The sequence below is a fragment of the Ovis aries genome, chromosome 6 (assembly GCF_016772045.2).
Source record: "Ovis aries strain OAR_USU_Benz2616 breed Rambouillet chromosome 6, ARS-UI_Ramb_v3.0, whole genome shotgun sequence".
In the NCBI taxonomy this organism is placed as follows: Eukaryota; Metazoa; Chordata; class Mammalia; order Artiodactyla; family Bovidae; genus Ovis; species Ovis aries.
The window spans coordinates 117391353-117406976 of NC_056059.1; the positions used below are offsets into that span (position 1 = coordinate 117391353).

Consider the following 15624-nt stretch of genomic DNA (forward strand, 5'->3'; position numbering starts at 1 on the left):
CGCTCGAGGCCAGCCCCGGGCGCAGCCACCCGGGCGCGCTCTGCCTGTGGCCCGTCCCTAGCCTTGCACGGACACACAGGCCGGCGCCGCCCCCGGCCCCAGGCCTGCTTGTCCTCTCTTCTCCGTGCAGAACGGCAAATCTCAGGACCCCTCGCACTCTGCCAGGGATGGAAAACGGAGCAGCGGCAGCTGGGAACAATCAAGACGTCCCCCAACTGCCACGAGAACCAGCAATCCCACTCCCAGGATCTACCCCAGAGAGAACTAAAAACATGTTCATACAAAAACTTGTACAAGAATTTTGACAAAACAATTTTTAAAAAGGAAAAAAAAACACCCAATGTCCTAACAACTGATAAGCGGATGGAATCAGAAGGGATCTCGACACTCCTGGTGCCCAGCGGTTAGGACCCCATGCTTCTCCTGCCAGGGGCCCAGGCTTGACACCTGGTTGGGGGATCTACGGTCCCACAAGCCGCCTCGCGGGGGGAAAAGTGGACCCTGCCATACAATGGAGTATACAGTCATAAAAATGAAATACTGACACACACTGTCACACGGACAAACCTCAAGGCTTCAGAAACACCGCTGAGCTAAAGAGGCCAGTCACAGAAAGCCACTTACCACATGACACCGTTTCTACGGCACGTCTAGAACAGGAGAGTCCAGAGATGGAAAGCAGAGTGGTGGCTGGGGGCACGCAGGAAGGGGGGTGACTGCTCAGCAGGCACTGGGCTCCCTACTGGGGTGACAAAAACATTCAGGGCTTAGTGGTGATGGTTACGTTAACACTGACAATGTACAGAAAACCACCAAAGTATACACTCCGAAAGAGCTTAACCGATCAACTTCATGTCAATTTTTAAACTATCAAATCTGTTGTGAGTAGGAAAGGCTTCGTTCCCTATTCCTATATTAAAATGTATCATCCACATATCTGTAAGGCATCTCCTATTTCCCCTCTAAACTGTGCCTTACAAGGCATATAGCAGGGCACACTGGGAGCAAGACTGAAGACCAGATCAAAGTCCCAGCCGCCCCACCCACAGCCTGGCAGCCAGTGGGAGAAGTGGAGTGCACTCAGACAACGGGGGCGCCGGAGCGGGCGCTCCAGGCGGCAGACTGCAAAACAGCCTGCTGAGGCCACCTACCAGGACCCTGCCAGTGGGTCCCGACCCATCGGCCCTCGGCGAAGCCCCCGCCCAGAGCCCCGCCGGCAGCTCCTGGACCTCCACCTCAACAGGGGGCCTGCATCCTGCATCGAGGGCCATCGGGCATCTGGGGAAAATTCAGCTTGAGAGTTAAGAATGTAAAAGCAAACGAAAGCTAGGGATCTAGAGGACACACTGGAGGGCAAGAGAGAAACCACCAACACACACACTTGTCCTCCAGGGCGGCACACCCAGGCGCCTCCAGGAGGAGGTTAGGCGGCTGGCGGCATGGCAGGGAGGGACTGTCACACTACACTTTTCAACTCTGAGGCACGTGAACATATTATCTAATCATAGTTTTTCTTTCGATTTTTAAAGGAACATTGTGAAAATGTAAAGATATTTCCAAAATAATTAAAAAATCACTGCTCTCTTTATAACTGCATTCCACAACCACTAAGGGGACAGAGAGACCCGGGTATCATGGCTCCTACAGAGCTGCCAGAGCAGGGGAAAGGAGGGATGGAGGCAGGAAAGGAGCCGGAAGGAGAGGAGAGACCAGGGGAGGAAGAAGAGGACGGTGAAGGGCCGCAGCAGCCCGGGGCAGAGAAAGCGAAACACCTGAAGGCCGCGCTAACGAACCACCCGCGTGGCACGAGCTCCAGGGACAGAGGAGTTTAAAATTCTCAGAGAGTCCGGAACCGACATTTCTCCACAGAAGACATACAGACGGGCCCCAGGCACGGGAAGACGCTCAGGAAGCGCAAATGGAACTATAATGAGCCTGCACCTCGTACCTGTCAGAACGGCTATCATCAGAGAGAGCCCACGAGCGCTGGTGAGGCCACAGGGAAAAGGGAGGCCTGGCACACTGCCGGTGGGCATGTGAGCCGGTGCAGCGACTGCGGGGAGAGAACAGATTCCTCAGGAAACCAGAGCTGCTGTGGGACGCAGCAAGCCCACCTCTGAGGGCGCACCAGACGGAAACGAGCCCAGACGCTGAAGTGTCTGCAGACTCACGTTCTGCAGCACCGCTCCCAACAGTCCACACGCGGAGAGGAATGGAAAAAGAAAATGGGGTTTAGGGACTTCCCTGGTGGTCCAGCGGCTAAGACTCCACGCTCCCAACGCAGGGGGCCAGGGTTCGATGCCTGGTGGGGAAACTAAGACCCCTTATGTCACACAGGGGCCGAAAAGGAGGAGGGGGCGTATGCGTGTGGTGGAAGACTATCCCGCCATGAACAAGGAGGTTCTGCCACGCGCACATGGGTCAACCCAGAGGACGTTCTATAAAACGGCGCATGCTCTCTTACACGCGAAATCTGAAAGAAGCCACACTCGTACAAGCAGAGAGAATGGGCGGCTGGTTGCCAGAGGCTGAGGGGCGGGAGGAACGGAGAGCTGCTGCCAACGGGACGGACGTGCGCTTGTGAGACGAGCAAGTTCTAAAGACACACAGTCCAGGGGCTATCATCAGAACACCCGGCTTCACACCGAAACTTGCTGGGAGAGAAAATGTGAAGCACGCTCGCCCCCCCACACGCCCGGGAACTGAGGGCGGAGCCAGGTGTGCTAAGGCTGTCAGCGGCCGCTTCCCAGTGCATGTGGGGGTCAGATCCTTACACCACACACGGGTTTCCAGCTCTAATTCTCTCCCTTCCAGCTTCACTGAGATGTGTGCAGTCATGCAGGACCGTACGGAGTTCAGGGCTTCCCAGGTGGCACAGTCGTAGAGTCCCCCTGCCAATTCAGGAGACGCAAGAGACTTTGGGAAGATCCCCTGGAGAAGGCAATGGCACCCTAATCCAGTATTCTGGGCCGGAAAATGCCACGGATGGGGGAGCCTGGTGGGCTGCAGTCCAGGGGTCATGCAGAGTGGGACGCGCCCGAGCACACACACGCGCTGTGTAAGCTGAAGGTGTGCGGCATGACGGATACACACAAGGAAATGACGTCCACAGTAAGTTCAGTGAACGTCCATCACCTCACAGACACACGCGATGAGAATCCCGAGGGCTCACTCTCAGCCCCCATGTATGGCGCAGAAGTGCTGATTTTATGCATCACGCTGGGCACTGGACACTGGAAGACTGAAGATTTTATTTGTCAATTATACCGTAATAAAGCTGGGGAGAAATAGAAAGAAGTGGAGTCAGGATTTCTAAAAATTAGGGAAGAAATAAGATACCCAGAATCAAGAGACTGAAAAGACCCACTGGGCACTCCACAGGATGAAGACAGAAGAGACCACGCGGTTCGGGGTAAAGGTAGGTGACAGGCCAGGATCGGCGATCTTGGTAGCATCAAGTTATCTTAAAATAGGAAAACACCCATGAAGACCCCCCAGTGATGAAGCAGTACCGTCAGATTTTCCAGCTATTTTCATTTCTGGCCACACTGCTCAGCTTGTGGGATCTTACTTCCCTGACCAGGGACTGAACTCATGCCCTCAGCAGTGAAAGGACGGAGTCCTAACCGCTACACCACCATGGAATTCCCATCTTCAGTTTTTTGAGAGAAACTATTTTCAATCTAAATTACGTCTCTAGACAAGCTATCAATCAATTTTAAGCACAGAACAGATCATTTTGGCATGCAAGGTCTCTAAAAGCGTTGCCTCCCACACTTTCTGAGAAAACCCCCAAAAGACGCACCACCAAGTCACGGAGGCAAACCGCGGGGACATGAGACCTAAGGGGTGGGTGGTCCCCGCAGAAGACGGGGCGCCTGCAGCCGGGCACGGGTCTAGGAAGGCCCGTCGGGAGCAGGAAGACAAACAGTTCCAGCAGACAGGCTCCCCAAGGGAAAAACGCGTATCTGACCATCTCCAAAGGCTTTGTACACAACTCATCTAGAAAACCTGAGCCTGCATTGGTAACAGATGCATGGAAAACTAAGCAAATAGAAAAAGAAAAACAATTTACTAGGAAAGTAGTGTTCAGCTAAACAATATAACAATTAATAAATATTCATTCAAACCAAAAATTGTTGGAATTCCCTGGTGGTCCAGGGATTAGGAATCTGCACTTTCACTGCCAGGTTTAATCCCTGGTCGGAGAACTAAGATCCCACAAGCCTTAGTGCAGCCAAAAACAAAACAAAATTTTAAAAATAAATAAATAAAAACTGTTAAAACTGTGATATATTAGGTGGGAGGGGGATTATGGGGGGGACACACGTATACCCGTGGCTGATTCATGTCAATGTATGGCAAAAAACCATCACAATAGTGTAAAATAATTAATCTCCAATTTAAATAAATTTTTAAAATTAAAAAAATAAAAGAGTCAAACAAAACCTGTGGCATATTAAAGATAGCCAAAACTTCTTTGTCATTCCCCTACCAAGAGATAAAGTCTATTTCTCCACATCCTTGACCCTGGCCCGGGCCTGTGGCTGCTCCCAGCTGCACACAGCAGGAGTGACATCAGGCGGGAGCCGCCTCATCTCTCAAAGGACCGGCAGGGCTTCCCTGGAGGAAGCCTCTGGGCTTCCCCTGTGGGGCACGGGTCCAATCCTTGGTTGCGGAATCTAAGACCCTGCATGCCACACAGTCAAAAAACAAATCAAATGCATCCTTTTTTTTAAGGTGTTTTTATGGATAAATAAAAGGCTTGTCCTCGGGGGAGCTCCTCGACGGCCGAGTGGTTAGGACTCTGGGCTGCCGCTGCCGTGGGCCAGTCTCAAGCCCGGGGAGCGGACCTGAGCTCCCACAAGCCGCACGGGGCAGCCGAGAAGTCAGCAGAAAGCAGAAGGACTGGCAGCTTCACTTCCCGCAGCAGGACGCAGCCACCATGCTGCGAGGAGGCCCAAGCTGCCTCCAGGGCGGCCCATGCCAGGGGGAATGGCGGGCCCGGGCCAACAGCCCCCAGCAACGGGCACCGCGCGAGTGACCCAGACCGACGGCACGCCGGCAGTGACAGGCGGGCCCTGGCACGCAGGCCCACACTGCAAGACTGTAAACACATGCACACACGGCCGTGCTCTCAGCCACGCGCTCTGGGGCAGCGCAGCAGGAAGGCGCAGACAGCCGGACACCACTGGACTCAGGAGCCCGGGGAAGGGGAGTGGGGCGCAAAGACGCCAAATCCTTACCTCCTGAAGACAGAGCTGCACACGTAACACACGGGCCTCAAAGTTCTCAACTCCATCAAACAGGCAAGTGTTTTTTAATAGATATAAGAAACAGTTGAAAGAGCAGAGCAGCTGTCTCCTTCGAACAGTCACCTAGACTGCTGCATTTTGTTCTGACCCTCACAGAGGGAACTGTCTTTAGGGCACCTGTTTCAGTCCGATGAATGAAAAGCAAACAGGAAATACATACCTAAACATTTGCTGGTAAGATTACAATTATCTAAGATTCCTCCCACTTTTCTGATTCGTACAAACCTTCCATGGAACGTACTGTGAGCACAAGAAAGAAACGCTCTGGCTGCACCAGCTGCTGCGGCAGGCGGGTCTCAGTTGCGGCGCGTGGGCCGCCACGCCGGGCCAGGGGCGGCCGCGGCCCCGACACTGGGCGGGCCGGGTGCGAGCCACCGGACCCCCGCCCAAGTCCCTGGTCGTCTAACGACTAGTGCCGCGTGAGCTTCCTGTTTCGCCTGGATGGTCTGTCAAGGAACTGCACGCCCTCGAAAAGAAGCTTCCCATAAACTCTAGGCTGGAATTCACAACTGTTTCTGCTACCTCACTCCGGTGCTGGGAACTCAGAGGGAGGGGAGGGGAGGAGGCGCCAGGCTTCAGGCACCCGCTGTAGACGGAGCGGCTCGGACCCTCTGCCAACGGCACTGCAAGCGCCCCGGGGCCTGAGACACGCACGCGGGCTCAGCCTCCGCGCCGCACAAACAGAACATGGTCGCGTCTCCAAAGAAGTCATAAGAAGCTGAACTTCCAGAAACAAATACTTTTTTATACAGATTTCAGAACTCAACAGAAGAGAATCCATAAACTGTCAACATGAGGCCTAACCCCAAGGGGTCTTCCGCAATCAGGGACAACTTCCGAGGCAGAATAAAGAGGGGACTCCTCAGGGGCGCACCCTCGGGGTCTCCCTGAGCTCCCCTGCAGGCACTGTTCCCCCAGGCCACCCCCTCGCACCTGAGGAAGAGCAAAGAGCCTGAAGCCGGCCAGTGCTCCCGTCCCAGAACCCGAGCTGCAGAGCAGTCAGAGATCTTGGCACCTCACACTAGGCAGGGCCCAGGCTCCGAGTCACACAGACAGGACCCCTGCAGGCCCGGAGCAAGCTGCCCCACACGGATGTGCCCAGGGTCCCTCAGTGCCCACTAAGGGCCCATCCAGGTGGTGCTGTCCCGGGGGCACCATGGAGAACAGGGGCGAGGGCCGCCAGCAAGGAGCCTCCATTCGCAGGGAAGGCGGGTGGGGGACAGCAAGCCGGGCGTCAAGACAGAAAGGGCACAGTGTGGGTGTCCCGGAGAAAGCAACCTGGGGGTGAAGGCGTCGATGAGAGCTTTAAACATCCCTCTTCAGCCTCGTCCTTGTTTCTGAGCCTCGAACCCAAGTAAATGGAATCTTACAAGAACGGATGTTGTTCGGACAGTGAATGGGCTTCCGTCTGGCTTTGTCAAACAGAAACTCGGGGGTCACTGACACCCTCCCCACAACCCACGGGCCTCGCAGCTTGACTGCAGGCCCTTCCCACTGACTCCTCTGCAGAACCTGCGCCCCTCAGCAAGGCCGCGCCAGGCCTGAGCGCTGGGCCTTCGGGGAACTCCAGGCAGAGTTCTCAGCGCGGCCCGCGAAGGCGGCCACCTGCCCGGGAGCTCAGGCCTGGGGAGGCAGAAGGTGGGCCCCAGCCCGTGCTTCTAAGACGCTCCCGGGTGGCCCATGCAGCCAGTCTGGGGACCAGGCCTGAGGGACCAGGTTACCGGGCAACGACCTGGCTCACCCCGAGGCTTCCTTCTCGCTCGGAGCACGTACCCGTACGCTGCCACCCGGGAGCAGGGCCGCGGGAACGTGGCCAAGCACGCAGCTCTCAGGGCTCCACAGGCCACGCGCCCCTTCCCACTGTCAAAAGCAGACCACGCAGCCACACCCAATTTCAAGGCGGGCAGGCTCCCAGTCCTATGGGGCGCTCAGAGAGCCATTGGGAAGACTCACGCAGCCAGCCAGGGCACACAGGCCGCCTCCCACGGCCTCGCCCCTAACCCTCCCACCACCAGCTCACAGACGACCCTGAGAAACGCGTTCTCCAAAGCAAACAGACGCACACTGCCCACCCACACACGCCCGCCTGAACCCGCAAGGCCTCACGCTCCTCTGCAGATGACAATGCTCCATGCAGCCTCGAGCGCGGCCCCCGCCCACAGCCTGCTCTGCACTCAGCGCCCTCCCCTCTGACCTTCGGCCCTCTCCTGCCACGGGCTCTCTGCTCCCCTCACCACCTGACGCCGGGCCCTCTTCCACGCTCGGTACCGGCCTCAGCCTCCAGGCAGGCATGACGCCCGTGGACACACAGACCAAGCGCAGCAGAGCCTGCACCAAGTCTCCTTCACGCCTTTCCCCCTCTGTCACGGAGACCACGAACGCACGAACCCGCTCCGTGTGCCAGCCTGTCCAGCCGCTCCCTCGCCACACAGCTGGGAAGCAAGCCCCAGGCCGTGGCGCACTTTTTGACAGGTTCTGTCCGTGGCTCTACGAGACACAGATTCCTTTCTTAAACAAAACCACTGTAACAGCTGAAAAAAGGAAAGCTCCTCAATGAGAAACCGAGTCAGCGCTCCACTTTCACAAGTGGAACACCGTCACAAATACACAAGTTGTGTTCCGTCTCATCCCCACCTAACTGGCCCGCCCGGGATGCACACAGCCCTGCGGCGGGCGGGCAACCGGCTGGGGTGCCTCCAGGAGCCTGCACGGCCCACATTCCCCTTCTCCGGTAGAGGAGGCCTGTCGCCAGTCCTGCAGGGCCCCGCGCCTTCAGCCAGCCAACGGCGACCCTGCAGCGCAGCTTCCTAGCTCCTTTCCCCACCCCGCATCTCCTGGTGAGTGCTTGTGGGACCAAAGGCCTGATCAGTTTTCAGGTTCGATTATTCGGCAAGAAATTTCACAGATTTTTCAAAGATGTAATCTTCTGTCCACCATCCCTCCCGTTTCAGCCCCCTCCCAGGTCTGTCAAATCCAGGGGACCGAGGACATGAGTCCCGGCTCACCGGTGGAACACGGCCAGTCTCTCAACTCTCCACGAATGAGGCAATGTCAGCAGGAGCGCACAGCCGCGCTACCGACAGAGCGCAGCGGCCCACCCTCCTGCTCGCGTCTCGACGGTCTGATGCTCCAATGTCCCCTGAGAGGCAGCACAGGGAGTTCCCAGAGCACAGAAGCAGAGGCCAGGCCCTGCAAGAGGTCCAGCACTTACCGCCTGTGACTCTGGGACAGTACTTAACATCTCTGGGACGTGCTGCTGTGAGGACTCAGTGAGAGGAGGGAACGAAGATTCGCTGCTCCAAGACACAGGGGGAACCACTCTGCACAGATGGCACCGACTTCCAATCTTTGGGGGGATGCAAACAGGAGGCTCTTATTTCTTTTTCTGCTGTGCGCCCTGGGGGATCTCGGTTCCCCAGGGAAGGACTGGACCCAGGCCCTCAGCAGGGCAACTGGGCAGTCCTAACCACCACACCACCAGGGAATTTCCCAGAAGCTCTTATTTCTAACATATACTTTAATCGTAAAAACCCAGGAATTCAATTTTTATTAAATAAAAATCTTTAGGGGCCTTCTCTGGTGGTCTAGTGGCTAAGACTCCGTGCTCCCAACGCAGGGGGCCTGGGTTTGATCCCTGGTCAGGGAACTAGATTCCATATGCCACAACTAAAAAAAAAAAAAATCCCCCCAGTACATTCAAATAAATATATATATATACACACACACACATATATATAAATCTTTGGGAAAATAGAAGACTCGGAAGTACGCATATCTCCAAGAGTAGACTCTCAGTTAACACTGGACGCCGCTTGAAGCCCAGAAGACAACTGAGCGCTCACCCTGAAAAGCTCGGAACCTGGACATGTGCAGGGAGAGAGCCCAAGCCGTGTGCTGCCGGGACCTGGCGCTCAGAGGAGCCGCTGACCTGGGAGCATCCCAAGTGCCGCGGATGCAGCTGCAGCGCTGGCTGCGCTCACGGGGGAAGGGGACGGAGCGAGCCACAGGACGCGCACACCTCGCGCGAGGGAGCGCGGCTCATCCCGGGGGCAGCAGCACCGTGCTGAGGCCTCAGAGTGGCTGCGAGGGGCCAGCCAGTGAAGATCCCATGGAAACACAGGGCCCAAGCGCCACGCTCAAGACCAAGGGCTTCGAGTAGGAAGGCACCAGGGACACATCTCAGCTGGTAGGTGAACTCAGTTTCCTTTTTGAAGGAACCGAGGTAAATCAGAAATGAGGCCCACTATCCATTTTACTAGCTCACAGTGAGATAAAAACGGTGCCCTCTCAAATCTTTCGAAACGTGAATGTTAGGGTCACTCGGCCCTTCCCCCTTGCCCTCAGAGCCACGCCGGCCCTCTCTGCTGCGCCGGTCCAGCCTTCCTGGAGGCGCCTGGGTCTGGGGACGGCCGCTGTCCTCGAGCGCGGGCCGGCCAGCTTCCTCTCTGGCCTCTCTCAGCTGCCCTGGGCTTCCCCCTCTGCCACCTCACACCAGGGCAAGCACACTCGCACCACTGCCCTCGATCCACACCACTCCTCACACACTGGCCAACACACGAGGGGCTGAGTCTTCATATAAGCAGTCACTGAAGGACTGGCATTCACTCAGGTACTGTTCTAGGCACTGGGAGCCTGACAGTAGTTAAAGCCGAAAGGAGAAAAATCTCCACTGCTACAGACCTCTTGATGCAGTCTGGCGCACAGACAAATAAGGAAAACACCTGGAATGTCAGAGGATACAAGCTAGGCAAAAGAAGCGGAGGCAGATGGGTAGGGCCAGACAGCAAAAGGACATCATAAATCAGGGGTCAGGGTGGTGCCGGAGAAGGGAAGTTTAAGCAAAGACTTAAAGGCAGGTGAAAAGCCAGCCAGGCAGGTGTCCGAGCAGAAGGTGCTGCAGATGCAGGGGCCGGGCCGAGCGCGGCTGCAGCGCTTCAGACAGGCCAGAGGCCAGCGCGGCTGAGACAGAGGGAGGGTGGGCCGGGAGGAGGCTGGCCACGCACCCAGAGCTCAAGACACACTCCCGAGGGCTCCCGAGGCAGGCAGGGGCTCTGGGGCCACCTTCTAGGAGCGAGGTGCATGATGAGAGCTGAACGAGGAGGAATGCCCGCGGAAGCCCGCGGTGCCCACACAGGCACTGAGTGAGTCTATGTGCGTGTGCGAGGGCCACAGGGGAAAGCGGAGGCAAAACCGACCGAGCAAAAGCCAAGGAAAAGCTCAGCCACAGCAGAGGGCTGAAGAGACCGGACGAGACCAAAATACGGAGTGCAAGAGGGAGCTCCCACGGCCATCCAGCGGTTAGGACTGCAAGCTCGCACTGCCAGGGACCCCGGCTCAATTCCTCGTTGGGGAACTGAGATCCCACAGGCTGCACAGCACAGCAAAAAAAAAAAAAAAAAAGTGCAGTGAGAGGCAGAAAGAACAGTGAGAGACTGGTCTTGAACCCCAAAGGGCCCTGAGATCCCTGAGAAGTGGGCTCCCACAGGAGCACACGCACATTTTAGAAAGACAGGCAGAGCGTGGAGAGCTGGCTGAGGGAAGAGAGCTGGAATCAGAAACAGCCCTCCTGACCTGTCAGCCTCCGTAACACCACGGCAAACACAAGCGAAAGATTACTTAGAATGTTTAACACTGCTGATAGAAACATACCCTTAACAGCGTAACAAACGTATTTCATACCACTGATTCTTTCTGTGACAACCCAGTTAACTTAAAAATTGAGCTCCCAACTCCTTCCAGGGAGACAAAACATTCTTCTCTCCACACTCAACAGGGGAGTTTCATCACTAGGGCTGTTGGGCAGCAGGCTGGCACTCAGCGCAACCACCACTTAGCAGTTCCCATCCTTGTATACCTTGTTGAAAGTATTAAGTATTACAGACATTAAGGCGCTCCGAAAAATTCATCTTTGGCCCTTTGCTTTCTGGAAGACAGACTCAAGAACAATACTAATTTGAGGTATCTTGAATTTTTTAACTGGCAAAGCAAATCTCATCAAATCAATCAGCTCCTTCAAAAGCTATACTGTAGCCCACAGACAAGTGCAAAATGCTGACCAGTCGCTGGGGTAACTCATTCCAGTCTTTTTCTCCCCTAAATACTAAGTTTTACCCTAAATAACAATTCCTGAACACAAAAGTAACAAATCACATAAAGACAGTTTGCAAAGTATAAACGTAACCCTCCGGAGCTTCCATGTCGCCTCCTGCTTCTGTGTGTCTTATCTCTCTCCTTTGCCCAGGGACAGGGAGGGAGGCGCAGCAGACACGTCACCGCCTGATTCATCCTGGTGGTACATACAGGTCTGTTCTGCTACTTGTTGTACTTATATGTTTGCAATATTTCACAGTTAATTTTTATTTAACATTTGAGTTAGCTACAAAGACAAAAGGAAAAGAGAGGAAACAGGCCTTCCTGGCAAACAGTGTCTCGGCTCCCCAATTAAAGCAGGGAGACCTTAAGCCAGCCCCTTACTTTCCATATTCAGTTTCTTCCAGAAGGGCCCTTTCTGCTTCACCATGCCTTACAAAAAAGAGAAGCAGACAGGCCACATGCTGGCATTAAAATGGGCTGCTTGTCCCGAGTCATAAGCCCGTTTACTCAGCACTCACTGAGCGCCTGCCACAGGAAGGCATGAGCAGAGGCCAGTTCGCCCGAGACTGTAGGAATCCTCCCTCCAAGAGCTCACCCAACAGGAAGAAAGGCCACATAAGGCCACTAAAGGGCTGGGTCCTCTGTGTTCAAAGTGGGAGGACAGGGCTTCCCAGCGGGCAGGAACCTACCTGCCAGTGCAGGCGATACAGGTGTGATCCCTGGTCCGGGAAGACTCCACATGCCTCGGAGAAATCACGTGACAGACTACTGAAGCCTGAGCACGTACAGCCCGCACTCCGCAAAACGAGTAGCCCCTGCACGCCACAACTAGAGAAAGCCCGTGCAAATGCAAGGAAGACACAGCACAGCCAAAAATAAAAATAAAATTTAAATAATAAAAAAAATTTATAGCAAAGACAAGCAGTGGTCCACACACAACAACAGTCCATGCAGAGGCCTGGATCAGGACAGGGGACCACATATTTGAGGAACCAGGACCCATTTACTGCAGCCGGGCAAGGAGTGAAGCTTAGACGACTAAGAGGCTTATCCAAAATCGCATACATTCTATAGCCAAGCATTATATCCAAACAAAAAACAAAAGTCAACCAACCAAAAACCATATACCAGAATATGTAAGTAAAAAGCTTAATAACTTCAACTCCCACTGATTAAATGTTCACTTAGAACTCAACTGTTTCCTGAGAAAGCTTATTTGTCTAGATTAAAAATGGCAGGAGAAAGTAAATGCGGAACTTTAGCATCACCTTACCACATGCCTGTGTGTGTGCAAGGACAACCCCAATCTCATGTAGCAACATTTTATTAGAGTTTTCTATCCCCTCGCCAGCACTTCTTAGTAAATGTAACTTCACCTACTTTTACCAGTTTTAAACTGAAGCGTCAAGCCGTAAAAAAGGAAGTAACTAGCTAGTTCACTTGCGCCATGCGAGTGAGCCTTTTAAACCTGGACTGCCTGGAGGGGCCTCCCTGGCGGCTCAGTGGCCCAGGATTTGCCTGCCGAAGCAGGAGACACGGGTCCCATCCCGTCTGGGAAGATCCCACGTGCTGCAGAGCAACTGAGCCCTCGTGCCACGACGAGCGGGCCCGCGTCCCTCGGCCGCGAGCCGCACGAGCCAAGCCACCTCAGTAAGCCCGCACCCCGCAGCTCAAGGGGAGCCCCCCCCCCCCAGCCAGAGAAGGGCCTGCGCAGCATCAAGGGCCCAGTACGCCCAACCTGGACTACTTCCGGGAGGAGAGGTCATCTGAACAGGTGGCCGGCTTGGCCCACTCTTCCCTAAGCCACAAGGTCTCTAACCCCTAACGTGAGTCTCGCAATTCTGACTTATTCCTCATTTGAGTCCTCACATTTAAGCAGGTACTCTTTTAACAGCCCTGTTTAAATCAGCTGAATAAAAACCATAAACATAGCAGTCACACATGGCAGCCTGTTTAACTTATTGTTTTGTTCTGTTGTGTCTCCATAAATTTCAAATTATGTTAGTTTAGACATAACATGTATCACAAGTGTGCACACAGAGTAATAAACTGCCCATCTTTTTTTTTTTTTTTTTTTTTGGTAGTGCCACACAGCATGTGGGATCTTAGTGCCCTGACCAGGGATCACACCCATGGCCCTGCCCTGGGAGCTACGAGTCTTAACCACTGGACCACCAGGCAGTATCAAGCCCATCACTTTTTGAAATTCAGGAAGTTATTTTTCTGATACTTTTAAATTGGAATGTTCACCACTGGAATCCCAGCCCACCCTGATCCATAGTAATGCAGTCAGAAGGTGAGGATTTTTGTATTATACGGATCAGAATTCTTAAAAAAAAAAAAAAAAGCTTAAGAAACTCACAAACGTGCAGAAAAGTACTCACTTTACCAACCACTGGCCCAAAACTGAAGGCTGCCGAGCATCTGAGAAAATGGAAGAAAAGAAAAGGAAATGACTCAAAGTAATCGTGCTTAAGGCATGAGTCCTCTTCACTTCCAGGCGGCAGTTTAGATTTGAACTCCGGTCGGTGGTGGGGCGCCGGAGCACGCACGGAGCACACCAGGAAAGGGCTGCGCTCCCACGACTGGTTTCCTCCGAGCTACTGGCTGGAGTGGTGCTTTTTCATGTTGCTCTGGTCACACTGAACACATGTAACGAGGACATGGAAAACATTTGGGACAATGAAAGCGCTGCATAAATGAGATGGCTCCTAACTCATCTTCCATCTCGACCATCTCATTTTAAAATACGCAAAATATGAGGGTCGGTGTTATCAACGCGCAGTGGCAGCGTTAACTTTTTAAGTCGTTGGGCGATTAGGGAACACGTATCCCGGCGTTTAAGTCATTTAAAAGTCAAGGCCTTAGAGCGCGGGGTTGTCAGTCCTCAAGAACTTCCCTAACCTCGCTCTGAAGTCCCCCGAACCGAGTGGGTCCCCGGCTCTGGGACGCGCGCACACGCGCCCCGAGCCCTCACCACCTGCCTAAGAGGCGCTAACTTGTCAAGCCTGTGGCCGCTCACGCCCCGGCCCCGGCGCGGACACCGGGGAGAGCCGACGGCGGCGGCACCGGCTCCTGTGCCCTCTGCCCAGGCTCGAGCCCCGCGTGTCTCCAATGCCGAGATTTTTCTTAAACTGCCCTCTGGCGAGCGGGGCAGAGCCTGCCGGGCGGCCGCGGCCGCTCCATCGCGCGCGCCCCCGGGGCCCCGGGGCCGGGGGGCGGGGGGAGCACCGTCCGGCCGAGCGCGGGCGGCCGAGGGCCGGCAAGCCCCCGGGCGGGGTCCCCGCGCCGCCACCTGCCAGGCCCGGGGCTCCCGGCGCCCGCGCTGACCAACGGCCGGCCACCCGAGTGTCACCCGGCGCCTCGGCGGACAAAAACGCGGCTCCCCGCGGCCCCGGCCGCCCCGCCCGCCGCCGCCCGGCCCCGGCCGCGGCCCCGGCCCCGCGCCTCACAAAGGCCGGCCCGGCCGGCTCGGCGCCGCCGCGAACAAAGGCCGGCGGCCCGCGCCGGGCCGGCACAGGTGCAGCCGCCGGCCCCGGGCCCAACATGGCCGCGCCCGCCCGGCCCCGCCGCCCCCCGCCCTCCGCCCCTCGGGCCCGCGGCGGCTCCGGCGGCGCCAGTGACCTGCTGTGCGGCGCATCCTCCGGCGGCGGCGGCTCTCGGGCGCGGCGGCGGCGGCGGCGGCCGGGAAGGGGGCCGGGGCCGGGGCCGCGCGGGGGAGGGAGGCAGGGCCGAGGGAGGGGAGGGGGCGGCGGCGGCGGCGGCGGGCGCAGCGCGGCCAGGCCGAGGCTCTCCGCGCGCGGCGCCGACCCCGCCCCCGCGCCTCCCGCCCGCCGCCGCCGCCGCCGGGCCGCCGCCGCCTCGCAGAAGCCGCGGGAAAGTGCGCGCCGCTGATTGGCTGCGGCGCCCGCGGGGCTGCGGCCGGGCTTTTCAAATCCGCGCGGGGCGGGGCGGCGGCGGCGGCGGCCGGGCGGGCGGGCGGGGGCCCCGGGGCCGGGGGTCTGGGGCAACGGCCGGCCGCGGGGGGCCCGAGGGCGCGGGCCGCGGAGGGGGGCGCGGGCACTGCGCGGGCCGCCCCAGCCTGGCGCCGGGCGCGCGCCCCGCTCCCGCTACTCGGCACGGGCGCGCGCCAGGCGGCGGCTCAACTGAAAGCCCGGAGCCAGAGCCCTGAGCGCGCGCGCGCGCGGTGACGTCACGGCCGCGCGCCCAATCGCCG

At 56.7% G+C, this 15624-nt stretch overlaps 1 protein-coding gene across 13 annotated transcripts in view; it reads right to left on the reverse strand.

The window, feature by feature from the left end:
• Positions 1 to 15227, reverse strand: part of NSD2 (nuclear receptor binding SET domain protein 2) — a 76838-nt gene extending 61611 nt beyond the window's left edge. For 4 of the 13 annotated variants that reach the window (XR_006060237.2, XM_042251733.2, XM_042251734.2 and 1 more), the window contains exons 1-3: positions 13793 to 14592; positions 8527 to 8661; positions 625 to 742 (exon numbers count right to left, since the gene is read on the reverse strand). The gene's annotated coding sequence lies outside the window, so the exon portion shown is untranslated. Of the gene's footprint in view, positions 1 to 624; positions 743 to 1948; positions 2054 to 8526; positions 8662 to 13792; positions 14593 to 15032 lie in introns of those variants that run through there. The other 9 variants (XM_060417471.1, XM_042251730.2, XM_042251729.2 and 6 more) reach the window with 9 other exon arrangements.
• Between the last annotated feature and the right edge of the window lie 397 nt (positions 15228 to 15624).